Source organism: Piliocolobus tephrosceles, chromosome 13 (assembly GCF_002776525.5).
Source record: "Piliocolobus tephrosceles isolate RC106 chromosome 13, ASM277652v3, whole genome shotgun sequence".
Lineage (NCBI taxonomy): Eukaryota > Metazoa > Chordata > Mammalia > Primates > Cercopithecidae > Piliocolobus > Piliocolobus tephrosceles.
The window spans coordinates 34,736,401-34,747,288 of record NC_045446.1 but is presented as its reverse complement, the minus strand read 5'-3'; the positions used below and the strand labels follow the sequence as shown (position 1 = coordinate 34,747,288).

General features: G+C 39.1%; 1 long non-coding RNA gene across 1 annotated transcript in view; it reads left to right on the top strand.

The window, feature by feature from the left end:
• Nucleotides 1–8,717, top strand: part of LOC111554665 — a 12,447-nt gene extending 3,730 nt beyond the window's left edge. Inside the window, exons 2-3 of the long non-coding RNA XR_002735314.2 lie at nucleotides 548–997; nucleotides 8,410–8,717. This is a non-coding gene — a long non-coding RNA (uncharacterized LOC111554665). The remainder of the gene's footprint in view (nucleotides 1–547; nucleotides 998–8,409) is intronic.
• The last annotated feature ends 2,171 nt before the right edge of the window (nucleotides 8,718–10,888 follow it).

The window sequence follows — 10,888 nt, the reverse complement described above, 5'->3', positions numbered from 1 at the left end:
GGCACACATCCAAACTCTATCACCCTCCATACCCACAATTACCTGAGTGTTTTCTCACCTGCCAAACCTCTAAGGCTAGGCATGCACAGCATTAGAAATCATCACGTAAGAATTGTATGTAAAAGATGGAGCTCAGGTAGACACAGAAAACGCAAGTAATGTTAATGACTAAGGGACTCCTGCTACTAGACATCGATCCCTGTTGCACTGTCTTAGCTCCATTAATTTATTCTCATACTATCATGAAGAGTTGCTTGTCACCATTAAAGAGAAAAACCTCAGGTATACTCTATGGATAATTTTGCATTATATGCCAGTGCCAACTGAAATTCAGTTAGTCTAGTAGAGTTCTACAACCCAAACATGAGTGTCTCTAAAATACAGTAGTGAAAGGATATTTTTCCTTTGGACAGAATATTGATCAATGTATTTTACTGCTTATTTCATCTAGACTTATAGATAGCAGAAGCATGGGTATACTGATTTCTGGACATTACAAGGATCTTAAAATACCTCAATTTCCTTAATGGTATTTTCCCTTTTGCAGTGATATTATTGCCATAATAATAATAATATATAACAACATACAACAGGTCAACCAACAAGCTTAACACCTGAGAAAAGATAGGTGCCTCCAAGAAGAAACAAACATCAGCACTTGATTACCTACAGCATACATAGCACAGAGCAAGATATAATCGCCTTGTAAGTGGATGAAAAGAATTCAGCTAAGACATTTATCAAATTACTGAAGGCCAAGTGTGAACACTAGTGAAGATCAGTTGCGGTTAGAGAAATGAAGAATAAAACTCTAACCCTGGGACAGGAACAAGATTACTGAAAAAGCTTCACCACACAAACTCTGGGGCACTAAGACTGAGGCTGAGCTGTAAGGACAGGATTTTCCCACTGTTAAAGCAAACTAAATATGGAAGGAGAAGGACTCGATACTTCTATATTTGAGTCCATGTAGACTAACTGCAACCTAGTTTAACAAGTAAACAAGATTGAAAACCCAATTTTCAATTACAGGCTCATGCCTGTAGTCCCAGCACTTTGAGAGGCCCAGGCGGGCGAGTCACAAGGTCAGGAGATCGAGACCATCCTGGCTAACACGGTGAAACCCCGTCTCTACTAAAAATACAAAAAATTAGCCGGGCGTGGCGGCGTGCGCCTGCAGTGCCAGCTGCTGGGGAGGCTGAGGCAAGAGAATGGCGTCAACCCGGGAGGCAGAGTTTGCAGTGAGCCGAGATTGTGCTACTGCACTCCAGCCTGGGCGACAGAGTGAGGCTCCATCTCAAAAAAAAAAACAAAAAAACAAAAAACAACAACAACAAAAAACAACAACAACAACAACAACAACTTAGGAGTATGTGCCTGTAATGATAGCTAAGTCTTAGCCAACTGCAGTGTAACAGAAACTTTCAGAATAACCTTTTACCAACCCATAGCCTACAGAGACAATGCCCGGAGGAATTTAAGGATTGTGGTGCACTGAGAGCAACCAAACTAAAATCCAACTCAGGAGTGGGGTATTCAGCCTCCCACTGTGCTACTGCTGATTCCTTTCTGCATTTCTATTCTTCCCTTTGGAATTATCTCCTTCTCCTGGAAGACCATATGTTAGTATTTAAGTGTGGATCTGTTTCCAATTATTTCTATAAGATTTATTTATTTTTATCTGAAAACAGCTTTATTTATTCTTAATTTTCAAAATAATGTCCTGCAGGGCATCAAATTCTCCTCTTATAGTTACTTTGTTTTCAGATTTTAGAAATGCCTTTTTATTTTCTTCCAGCATTCATCATTTCTGTTGACTAATAAGCTATAATTCCTATGGTTACTCCTTTGGTAGCAAGATAACTTTTCCTCTGGATGCTTTAAGATTTTTACACTGTCTTTGTTTTCCATAGCTTTACCCCTGACTGACGTTTATAGAGCTTCTTTAGTTTTTGAGTTAAAGCGTTTATTATTATTTTTGGAAAATTCTCTTTCTTCATTTTTCAAAAATTATTTTCACTTCATTCTCTCCTTTCCTCTGGTACTTTAATGTCATGTAGATTAGGCCTCTTCACTATGTGCTAAATGTCACTAATGTTCTTTTGTGTATTTTATTTTTTCTCTGTGTTTCTGATCATTTTTTTCCCTCTGTTCTATTTCTCTGTATTACAGGTCACAAATCTTCTCTTTGGATTGTCAAATCTGGTATTACAAGAATCTTTACTTTCTTAATTTTAGTTATGGCATATTTTGGTCTCAAGTTTGTATTTGTTATTTAAAATATTTATTCATCAGGCACAGTGGCTCACTCCTGTAATCACATTTTGGGAGGTCAAGGCAGGCAGATCACCTGAGCCCAGGAGTTCAACACCAGCCTGTGCAACATGGTGAAACCTCATTTCTATAAAATATATAAAAATTAGCCAGGTGTGGTGGTGCATGCCTGTAATCCCAGCTACTCAGGAGGCTGAGGTGGGAGAACCCCTGGAGCCCTGGAGGTGGAAGCTGCAGTGACGTAAGATCATGCCACTGCACTCCAGCCTGCGTGACAGAGTGAGACACTGTCTCAAAACAGAAAATAAAAAAAGATTTCTATTCACCTGTGACATCCTCCATCTTGCCATCTGCTTTCTTAGACATATTAATCGTAACTACTTTTTAAGGACACTATTTCTTTTACCTATATTTTCTATTAGTGTTATCTTTTTGTGTCTTTAGTTTTGTAATTTTTAATGCACTTATTTTAAATAAAGTAGTTCTAGAAGTTCTAGATGAGTCTTCATGTCTAAAAGTCAGAGAACGAGTCACCTTAATCCAATAGAATATAAAATATTTCAAAGCTGAATTTAATTTTTTTTTGTAAGTTCTAATCTATCTGTGGTTTACTTTTACTCCTATGATGTAATCTTTCAGGGACTCCAAACGAAAACTTGGGTTATCAGGGTGCCTCTTCTTAGTCAATAAAACTCCAGCATTTAGGTTTATAGCCTATAAGACTGCCAGAAATTCCAATTATCTCCTTAACTACTTAATTACCCCCCTTTAACTTGACTTCTTCATATACAAGTCCATGTTGCTTATGGTTGGCAAATGTGATGAGGATGAGAGAAGTCTGGGATGTCAACATCACTTTTCTATGCTTGCTTCTTGTCCTGTATCTTGATTCATCAAGTGTGAGCTGCTTAGGCAGCCCTGAGCTTTATTTAAAAAAAAATCTGCACAAATGCACGAGACTGTCAAAAAGCTATTTTGAACTTCTTAGCTTCTTAGTAGCAACTTACTACAAAGCATCTCAACCTTTTGAGTCATGACTCTTAGGCATCAGTGAATCTCTCAGAAAAAGACAGGCTAGTATGTTCCATTCACTTAGCACAATGTTTTTCCTTTCTCTGAGATGTAACCCCTCTATTCAGATACCTTAATACTTCTCCGATGCCTTAAAACAATTTATTTTAATTACTCTATCCATCTTTTTCTGTTGTTTTTGATGGGTGGATTCATCTCCTAGCTAGAAGCAGAAATTAAGACAAACTCTGGGAAGTTCTTGAGAGAAGAGAGAGCGAATTGGAGCTTAATAAAAATTATGTAGCATAGAGATAGTGAAAAATATTGCAAAGAGGTGAATCAGTATTGAAAAAGTTTCAGAGGCAAAAGTAAGTCTGTAGTGGTAGAGTGTATGTGTTAGAGACAAGATTTGGCAGGCAGTCAGTTACTGATTGAACACCAGCTACTGGGCTACATGCCAATAGAATATAAGGACATAGTGCCTTGTTTCTGGGACTTGTATCATTGGAGAGGAGATAATAGATGTTACCAAACAACGACAAAGCAAGGTTTCATAGATATATGCCTTATAATTTTTAATATATACTTTTTATTCTAAGGGAATTCTGATAAGGGAGAAACCAAGGATGGCATTTTAGATGGGACAAGAAAAAAAATGCTGTTTTTACCAGGCAGCAAGGAAGGAACATAGAGCATATAGGATAAAATAAGCAGAGGGAACAAAAAGTGTGGCATAGTGTTTGAGTGATTCTCAAACTTCAGCATGAGTTATACTCACACACAGGGTTTAAAGACTTCTGGGCTCCATCTCCAGAGTTTCTGATGCAATAGGTCTGGACCAGGGCCAGATAATTTGCATTCCCAACAAGTTTCCAGGTATGCTGATGCACTGATGCAACTGATGCTGCTGGTCTGAGAGCCACATTTTGAGAATCACAAGTATAGATAGAATGACTACTAAAAGAATAGTAAAAGAAAGTGTAAATAATAGCTGACAGAAAGGCAAAAATGAATTTTTTAAAAAGTACTTGCTTCAAATAATTTATAATGTGCTTAATTTGGCGGAAACACAGGGCATGGAAATAGAGTTCTGCATGTAGGATCATAAGTAATTTGTGATGAGAAAAAAGAAAAAAATTGGAATTTGCTAAGAAATGTGATGGTCGTGCAACTGGTAAGAAGAAGAATTACTTTATAAATCATATTCCCTGAGCCAGCATCTCGTTATCTTGATCACTGTGTAAACAGTGCAGTTTCCCTATCCAATATTTTTCCTGAAATCCAGGCTGATTACTCTAAGAGCTGTTAGTAGCACTCCATGGTAATTGAACAGATTAATAATTATGAGGAACAGAATCGCCATACAGCATTTTTGCTTTAATTATACACCATGTGACTGTGACTATCCACATTACTGGGACAGAGTTTAGTTGAACTATCCCTTCTGATATAATGAAACTACGTGAAACAAACTTCCTTTAATATTTCAGAAAAATCAAATTGTACTTAGATATAACAAAGTAACTTATATTTAAAGTCAACTTCAGAAACATCAAGTTATCTGTAGAAATAGCAAATGACTTATATGTTTACAGAAAATGAAAAGAAAATATTGTTTTGGTGTTAAAATTAACAATAAAGGAAAAATGAATAATCAGCATACTTCTCTGTACAATTAAAAGGTTATGTTTATTTTAAACACTGAATACAAATTTGATTGTGGGAAAAATGGTCAACGTCCTATTCTTCCATCTTTGCTTGGAAAAGTCTAAGTGTCTTCAATAATTATAAAACTATTTTCTTTAAGTAAAATGCATGTGATTGTTTTAGGAAAGCATCTTTAAAGAAGGTACAAATACTCCAGCAAATCTCCCAGCTTATCCTTCCAGGCTAGTCTAACAACTGGTGATGGGTTAACCTTCACTATTTCTGAAAATTCTTGTATAGATAAAAATCACAGTGGAAATCACCAGAACTCAGTAGATTAGTACGTTAACAATTCGAAAAAGGTAATGAATCTGGGAATAGAGTAGATGAAAACCTGGGGAAATGTCAACTGTGATAATATCAATGATGAAATTCATTCTATTCAGGTATAGATGAGATTCAGTGAACCAAGTCTCAGCTCTTCAAAATGATGCTAAAATGTCCAATAGTTTCCATCCCCCTCAACCTGGGTCTGATCTGCTAGCAGTGAAGGAAAGGCAAATTAGATTTTCAACTTTTAAGCGCCAGGTCAGCAAATCCCTTATTGGTTCTTGGCTGTTTTAAATAATTGAATGTGTGATTTTATTAAGCAGACATTAAAGACACAGGAAGTAAAATACTCCCTGGAATGAAGAACCATTCTGATTTAATCAAAATAGAATGTCCTCCTTTTTTGTAGTAAAACATCAAATTGTTTGTGGTTACATAGAAATAATTCAGAGTCCTAGAATTTACTACCTCCTTCAACACTGTATTAAAGCACATTGTGTCCTCTCAGAATGTTCCAGTCTTTGATGACCAAGCAAACACAGTCAGGCCTCCTGGGGTTGATGGGGAACTATTCTCTCTGGATCACAGCTCATGAAGCTGTCTGCTAACATTCCTGTTATTTTCCCACAGGAAAAACAATCAATCTATAAAATAAAGTTTCCTCTTGCTTTCTGTAGCTTAACCAGTTGTGCTAGGGAGTTGAATTGTATGTTTATTAATTTCAACATGTGTTGAATATTCTTATGTTTTACTTTATATATAAAGTATGTTAAAAAATGAAGTATTTGTTTTTTCGCTGCCACAAACATAGTTTTACTAGTGTGGAGTCCTTGATGAATGTTTTCTATGCATGAGAATTCTTTAATATGCAAAGATCCTATACTCTTTCTTTCAATTCTGAATATGGCAAACTAGTTCTTTAAAGGGTTAGACAGTAAATATTTTGAATATGTAGCTATACCATCTCTGTCATAACTATTTAACTCTGCCATCATAGCACTGAAATCAGAATCAGATAGACCTGAATTTGGCATCCGGTTCTCCCATGACATCACTTAGGCTAAGTTATTTACTGTCTATGAGCCATAATTCATCTGCAAAATGGAAGCAAGATCTTTCTCATAAGCATGTTAAGGAGCTTACTATTGAGTCCCTAGTATGTGCCAGGGACAGCAGCACACAAGTTTACCAAGAACCTCATCCTCACAATAGTGGCTTATGAGGTAGGATTAGCTCCTTTGAGAGTTATGGCAATAGGTTCAGGGAGATTAGCTCTGGGTCACACCACTAGTACAGAGTTGTGGTTCTGAACCAACATTTCTGAGACTCCAAAGTCCTTTGTTCCTTCTAATATGTGTTACCTGGCTCTCACTGTACTACCTATTAGGAATGAGAGGGCATATTAAAAAAAAAAAAAAAAAAAAGTGACTAGCACATTCTGTGGCCTGTGTTAGATGCTAAATAAACACTGGCTTTCTTTCCCTCCCTAAAGAAGCTATCAAAATTTGTTAATGGGCGCACTAGAAACACAGCCTGATAAATCTTCCTGGGGTGGGGAAGATTAGAAAGAGTAGAAAATTCAGTAGTTGTCTAGCTCTCACGCAAGAGTAGTTTCTGATGGTAAGCAAAATAGGGCTTGAGACCCGAAGCCTGGCTGCAGCCACAAAGTCTCCACAGAGAATATGTGTCTGTTAGATTTTAAATCCCAGATCCCACATCAAGCATGTAGCATTCTCATTACTTTCAGCAGCCTTGGTTCAGCATGTCCAGGAATTAAGAATATGCTCTTTCTCTCCTAAGCGTGGCTTTTGCTGCAGCAGCTCAGATGAACCAGAGTATATGGCAAGGGCAGTGGGAGAAAAAGAGGCTTCTAGATTCAGGCCTCTAAGTACTCAGTGGTTCTACTTGACCCTGAATAACTTGGCTGCCCGTATGTTATCCCCTTGTTCTTTGCTTTAAAAGAAAAGACTTTTGATGGGTTTGACGTTCCTTCTTATGAAGCATGCTGTGGGGCTCCAGAGAACATAACTACAATTACGCAAAGCAAGTGAACATTTTTTAAGGACTATTACAAAGATGCCATACCAGTCATGGTGACTAGGCTTTGTTGTGCCAGCAAAGTAGGCCTGAAATCTCAGTGATATAGTAAAACAAAGATTTGCTTCTTGTGCTTGTGAAGTCTGCTTCCAGCAACCTGAGTGACTCTGGGGAAGCTGGCCGTGGCAGTGACTCAGGATCCAGGCATTTTCCATACAGACTCTTAGATGCTTTGGTCCAGAGGTGATATGCATTATTCAGATTTACAGCCCTTGTCCGGAGTCACTTGACCTCTCCTCATTGCAAAGAAAGTCAAAAAACAATGCGGAGTAAGGGAGCCGAGACAAACCTGTGGAAATTCAGTCAGCCATAAATGTCTCTGCCAGAGGTGAGCCTTCTAACTATCAGTGCAATGGAAGTAAACCTTTTTCTGAATACAAAACCATTCAGTGTTCTTCACATTGTCTTTAAATTCCAATAGGAGACTACAGTGTATGATGAAATGCTATTGAGTAACTCATTATGGCAAACATGAATCGCCTTAGGCATGGCTGAATTTGCCCTAACTCTTGTTTTTTGCCCAATATCTTAATACCTGAGAGGTGCCATGTTTGTGTTGTTCCATGAGGTAGAAGCAAGACCAATGATATTACCAGGTTTTGCCTTTATGTCCATGAAGAAAGTCTACTTTGAGCCTAATTCATGTTTCAACTGACCAGGGCAGAAATAGCAAAGGGAACTCTGCAGTTAAAGCTTAGGTTCTGAGCCCTTTTTGTTTTTTTGTTTTTGTTTCGGTGGGGGAGGGGGTTGTTTTTGTTTTTCCTAGGGAAAAGGCAGGAGAGCCTGACTGGATCACCAGAATCCTCAGACAGGGCTAAAGGAAAAGAGTTTGTCTTTCAGTCTTCTCTGGTATAAAGTTAGGTAGGTGATTCTCAGAATTTTATCTGAAATACAGTGTTAGAGAAACACACCCAAAGTATCTTCCAGGCAAGAGAACCAGGAGAGAGTTGAGGAGTTAGGAGGAGCTCAAGGTTGCAATAGGGGAATCTGAACAAATTACTCTGGTGGGCTAACTTTTCCAGCTTTTTTCCTTTTCTTCTGTTTGTACAGAGTAAGATCATTTAAAGGGACCAAAAATGGATGAACATACTGGGCACTATGGACTAAAAGATCTTTGGCTAAAGAAGAGATGAAGACTCATTCAACTCCTACAAGTGAATTAAGGAGCTCTGAGAAGGCAAAGCCAGCCCAGGAGGGTGGGAAGATTAAGAACAGTGTGCCTTGTCTTGATACACAATTGTGGTATAGGTAACAAAAACTGAGTATCCAACCTAAGATGGTACCCCTCAGCAGAATACCTCCAATCCCTTCCCTGTAAACACAGTATAAACTCCTATAGAAAGTTATAAAGCAGAAAAACAAAGTATCTTTTGTAGAGTAAAGAATGATTATGGAGGAAAAACACCAAATTAATTGTCACAGAAATAATTGTGTCATTCAGTGGAACAGTAGCTCTGAGGAAGGCAGCAGTAATATTCAAGGTACAGCCATTCTTCTGGAATGAGTCCCACCAATATGAAGCTGGAGTCAATGGTGGTGACAGTGGTGACATTGCTGAAAAGTAAGACAGTTGAGGGAGGGATTCAGGAGAAACATTGCTGTTGGAATTAGACACCCAAGATCTAAACTAAATGGGATTAGTAATGATAAAAGGATAAAGGGTTGATTTTGGCCATCACCACTTTGCCTGGAAATACAGAAAAGCAGGAACCCAATGGTATGGTTGAATGCTCTAGAGCTACTAACAATAAAATGGACTGCAACAACACACACACACACACACACATACACACACAGTGTGGAGATTCTTGTTAATGGGGATATTTAGGAAAGGGTGGGATGCTCACTCACCCAGGTTATTGCAGAAAACATCCTGCTTTGACTGAGAAATTGTGGAGGATGCCTAAGGTCACTTCTGACATCTATGGAATTGTAAAGTCTGTTTCCCAAGGGGTATAGTTTTGTCAGATTGTGACTATGTATTTGTGTATGTATTGTGTATGTATATTTGTCTTCCTATTAGACAGTGCTCTGTCAACCCATGGTTGTTTTGAGAATCAAAGAGATAACATGCAGGAGGATGAAACGGGAACAGATTAGCACAAGATGCTCATACTGCCTAGTAATCATTGCTTTCTCCCTATTTCTATCCCTGTCACCAGGTATAGCTATTCTATTAAATAGCTGCTCTCAATACACAATGGAAGTGCTTATTTTAATATCTGTCTGAACCTGGATATTGACTGGGAGCAAGGTTGGAGATTAGTTGATGAAGCTACATTTTATGGGTTTTTTTTTTTTTTTTTTTTCCCACTAGAAACCGCAACAGGCAGAGACAAAGTTTGTGAATCCCAGGGCATCTCTTGACAGGCAAGCCTCTAAGCTTTCTCTGAAGCCTTCTCCACTTCAGCTCTTGAGGTAACACGATTCCCTTCCCCACCCCAGCCAGGTGTCCCATCCACTACCAACCTGGAATAGAAGGAAGCTGGATGTTATAACTTCCCTTCAGGCTGGGGTTGACCACAGAGTGGTTCTTCCTCTTCTCAGTTCTAAAGTTCAAGCCTGCTCTGCAGCTTCCATTGGAATAGTTTATGTTTCCCTTTCAGGCCTTCCATGGTGAGGCCCTGCTCATTTGGATGCAGTGCAGCCTACCTCCTGCCAACATGATTTTTCTTCCATTCTTGATCAACAAGTCACAAGCCTATTTGGCCTTTTCCCAGCAATGAGAGATGCATGGCTTGAGGTCAAAAGGAAAGGAAGCCAAAATAGACTCTTCCTCTGCCTAGTATTTATCTCCCATTTGCCCTCCACCTCCTCTACCATGCCAAGGTGTTTTCCTACTTCAAAGCTAGAATTCACATCAAAGGGAGGAAAGACTAGAGGAGAGAAAGAAGAGGAAAGGATGGGAAGGAGGAATGAAAAGACAGAAGGATGAGAGAGGAGGAAGAGAATGGGAGCAAAGAGGGAAGCAATATGTTGAATTGCTTGAATAAATACAGAAAGGAAGAGAAAAGAATTATCTTTCTATTCTGGAAATAGGGTCATATACTCTTATTATTCCCACTGGCTTGAAGCAGAAGCCACAGCCTAAGCCCTTTCCTATTCCCCTCCACAAGCCCTCCAGCTCCCTCTGCTTGGATCCAGCATGCCCAGCAAAGCCCCAGTTGTAGGTTTATCCTTAGATTCACAGGTTCCCAAACATGGAGACAATAGTTGACTCACTGCTTGCTTGACTGACAAAGAAAGAGCTGGCTGGGCACGGTGGCTCACACCTGTAATCCCAGCACTTTGGGGGGCCAAGGCGGGCGGATCACGAGGTCAAGAGATCGAGACCATCCTGGCCAACATGGTGAAATCCCGTCTCTACTGAAAATATAAAAAATAGCTGGGCATGGTGGCACATGCCTGTAGTGCCAGCTACTCAGGAGGCTGAGGCAGGAGAATCACTTGAATCCAGGAGGCAGAGGCTGCAGTGAGCCAAGATCACGCCACTGCACTCCAGCCTGGTGACAGAGTGAGACTCCATCTA